Here is a 4,076-nt window from a genome sequence, read left to right as displayed (position 1 = left end):
AGGCACAAAAAATACACAATACACACACGTGGTACTTCATTATGCCTTCTCGTGTCTATATTCACTGTTCGCTTTGCAACTTTCTCGTTTCAACATGAAGAAGCCCGAAGCACATCTCTCAGATTTGTGCAGTTTTCTTCAAGTCATATCTGGGTAAGTGACCAGAACGTGTATTTTAAAAAAGTCCAATTAGTTTTATATTTCCTTGTTTAATTGACCGACATTGTAGCTAAGCCTTGGGCAAATTTTTGCTATGTGTGTGGTTATGTAGCTGCCTAATATATTGGCAGATGTTTTGGAGTGGGTTGAAGTGATAAATATAGAAATCTATACTTTTCATCGTCATATTTTTGCCATGTGAATATAAGAGGACATGCACAGGACATGTAAATAGACAGGCCGGTTCGCAAGCTTCCATTGTTATTATTCAAGTAAACAACAAATAAATGTTGGTGAGCATTCTTTCAGTTATTCAAGATGTCAACATGCTAGCTCATTTGGATGCCTCATTTTTTTGCTTTTGATCCTATTTGGATGCCTTTGGTGTTGCTGTCATCTGGCCTATTAGGTGCATGCACTGCAGCTCGGCCTCGACATGGCACTGCGGTGCCTCGGAACAGGTGGCCGCATTTGTTGTTGCTCCTGTGCAGCAGACGTCTTCTGCCCACTTTTGCTGTGTAAAGTATCTGGTTTCATCGCATGGGGTTCCGCTTCTGCAAGAAAACTACTCTTAAATGTTTCACTATGTGTGCTCTGTGCACGTGCACTATAGTGAGCTTGGTTGTGTAGGTGTGAGCTTCGCATAAACATCTCAATCAATCTCCGTGTATGAACTTGCTTGTTAGGAAGCATTAGCAATACATGGTATAAAAATAGATGGGTTATAACAGCGCAATGGCATGTTTGGCCAAAGAGCATCAAGTGCATGGTCTGGTTCAGGCGCTTCTTATAACAGTTCAAGAAACAAGCACAACGATATCAGCATTAGAGGCTGAATTCCCATGACGTGCTTTTGAAGCTGAATGTGCGAACAAGTATCTGCGATTGCGGTTGTGCAGGCACTGCATGCTTACATTGAACTCGGTCAGGCTTCGGCAAGAGCCCATATGAATGCCTCCATCCATCATAATTTTCCTAAATGCATGAGGGCAGCTTTTTGTGTGGAGGAAAGAAGAGTTTTATCTCCTTCGCATTTAGTCAGCCCAACTCAAAGCCATGTATCCTACTAAGCACACAGCTGCAAGAACGCAAAGCTTATGCCATCAGTGGGAATAGCAGTCACTTCATCTAGTCGAATAAACGGATGGTGCGTTCGCGCGTTGTTGTCGTTTTATAATCAACTTAATTGCGTGCAGCTTCTGTCTGGGACATGACCTTTTAAAATGTGAAATCAACATAGTTCCCTGGGCGTAAAACGTCACATTAGGCAGTCACATTAGCTAGCACATGATTTTACCAGCGAAATTTTCTGGCCGACGCGAATAAACTGATCGACGCGGCAACGAGCTTCATCTAAGTAATTTCAAGCTTGCGCACTGCCATGAACTTCAGCAAAATTGCTAACATTAGAACATGCTTTCGCACCAGCCAGTGCGAAAACTGGGGTTATAAGCTGTTCATCTTCCGCTGAAAGATGACCTTCGTGAATTTAAGAAGAAGTCACAGCAGTAATACGGGCTGTTGCTGAAGTCCGACGGAGTTCAATACACTGCTCACACCTAAACACAGACGTTTGTTCACACATTCGGCTACAAAGCACGTCATAGAAATTCACCCTGAAATGCTGACATCATTGTGCTTATTTCTTCATCTGCTGGAACAAGCTCGTGAATCACACCATGCACTGCTAATATGTCCTGACCCACAAACTCATACTCGGAGATCGATTGACATATTTAGGCAAGCTCACAACTGCACCACAGAGCTCACTATATTGCACGTTCACACAGCACATTCCTTGAAACATTTATTACTAGTGTTCTTTTCTAAGCGGAACCACACGCGATAAAACAAGCTAACGTTGCAGACCAACACCTGGCAGACCACATTGTCATCTGCTGAGGAGCAACCACAAATTTGGCCGCCTGCGCCGAGGCACCACAGCATTTCGTTGCGACCGAGCTTCAGTGCATACACCCTATATCATATGTAATGGAATTGATGACCAAAATTGTGGATATTTTAACGCACCTAATCGCCAACTTATTGTCTCTACCATTCTGATCTTGATACCTAAAAATACTCATTTATACATGACATAAGAAGCCAACACACATTGACACCAAGGACAACATAGGAAAATTACTTGTGCTTAATAAATGAAAAAAAGGAGCGATAAATTAATGGAAATTAAAGTCGATGAAAAACAACTTGCCGCAGGTGGGAACCGAACTCACAACCAACGTATTTCGCGTGCGATGCTCTACCTTTTTAGCTACCGCGGCGCTGTTTCCCCATTCACTTTCTTGGGTATTTATGGGTACCAGTAGAACCCTGGGAGTGTTAGCCATCGCCACCACTTACAGATCTTGGCGGCGGACGTGGAGCGTCCTTGTTTTGCCGCAGGCGTCAAGAAAACGCGATCTTTTTGGGTGAAGGCAACTGGTCAATAAACCCACACATGCTACAATAAGGCATCAATGTTGCCGCATTCGAGACCCTCGTTATCTAATAAACGAGAAGATAGGGGTTTAACCGAGGGTCCCGATTTTTTGTTAGTCATACCATAAGAAGCCAACAAACACTGACACAGAGGATACCATAGGGAAAATTACTTGTGCTTAATAAATGAAATAAAGGAACGATAAATTAATGGAAAATAATGTGGATGAAAAAAACAACTTGCCGCAGGTGGGAACCAAACCCACAACCTTCGCATTTTGCGTGCGATGCTCTACCGATTGAGCTACCGCGGCGCGATTTCCCCATCCACTTTCTTGGGCATTTATGTGTACCAGCAGAACCCTGGGAGTATTAGCCAGCGCCACCACTCACAGACTTTGGCGGCGGACATGGAACGTCCCTTCTTGCCGAAGGCGTCACGAGAACGTGTTTTTTTTGGTGAAGGCAACTGGTCAATAAACCCACACATGCTACCTGAAGGTATCAATGTTGCCGGATTCGAGACCCTCGTTATATAATAAACGAGAAGAGAGGGGGTTAACCAAGGGTCCCGATTTTTATTAGTCATATCATAAGAAGCCAACAAACACTGACACCAAGGACAACATAGGGAAAACTACTTGTGCTTAATAAACGAAATAAAGGAGCGATAAATTATTGGAAATTAAAGTGGATGAAAGAACAACTTGCCGCAGGTAGGAACCGAACCCACAACCTTGTGGTTGTGGGCTGTGGGTTCGGTTGTGGGTTCAGTTTCCACCTGCGGAAAGTTGTTACAGCTATCACATGGCCATAGTGAATAAATTGCCATGCTCGAAAAAGGAAGTATTGCGCATTGGTAAAGCACTACACACAAAGGCACACAGTACTCATGGCTATGCAGTCACATGGTATGGGTGATAACCACTTCAGTTGTTTTGTTGAAAGCTTGAAACATCTAGCTAGCAAAATGGCAGAGCTACAAATACAGCGCGCTATGACCACGCAAAGATAAATGCAAGATAGTAAATCAGACAAAATCGAATGGGGTATGATTCAGATTCACCATGACACAGCTGGCACGTGAAACATGCGATGTGCCCATCATCAGTTGAGGAGCACCTCTGCCGTAAAGGACACACCGTCGCCACGTAGTACAAATGCGGGCCCCTTCCTCTGTACAATCACTCTGTCTCACTCACGCCAAGAAGCCTAATGTGCTAAGCACACACTACAAAGCCCATCGGAAGTACCTCCTAAATTGTACTAAACCAGTGAATATGTAACTTAGAGTTTGTAAATCGCTGACCGTGAACATGCAGGATTCCCCTAGATTGCATTAGCTGAATGATTCTGTAGCTCATTTAGGTTTAATAATGGCTTGAGATGTGGCAGCGCTCTTCGTATAGGGTGGTCGTAACTGCCGCCTGACCTTCCATAGAGAATTTCTTCGAAGTGACTTCCGATATTGCGCA

The 4,076-nt window shown here is 43.8% G+C and overlaps 1 non-coding gene across 1 annotated transcript; it reads right to left on the bottom strand.

Annotated features, from left to right (window-relative positions):
- Positions 1 to 2,842: 2,842 nt before the first annotated feature.
- Positions 2,843 to 2,915, bottom strand: TRNAL-CAA (transfer RNA leucine (anticodon CAA)). Its single transcript has one exon. It is a non-coding gene; the product is annotated as a tRNA-Leu (tRNA).
- Between the last annotated feature and the right edge of the window lie 1,161 nt (positions 2,916 to 4,076).

Source organism: Dermacentor andersoni, unplaced genomic scaffold, assembly GCF_023375885.2.
Source record: "Dermacentor andersoni unplaced genomic scaffold, qqDerAnde1_hic_scaffold ctg00000039.1, whole genome shotgun sequence".
NCBI lineage: Eukaryota > Metazoa > Arthropoda > Arachnida > Ixodida > Ixodidae > Dermacentor > Dermacentor andersoni.
Note: the sequence above shows the minus strand (reverse complement) of the source record. Positions and strands in the feature narration are given on the sequence as shown.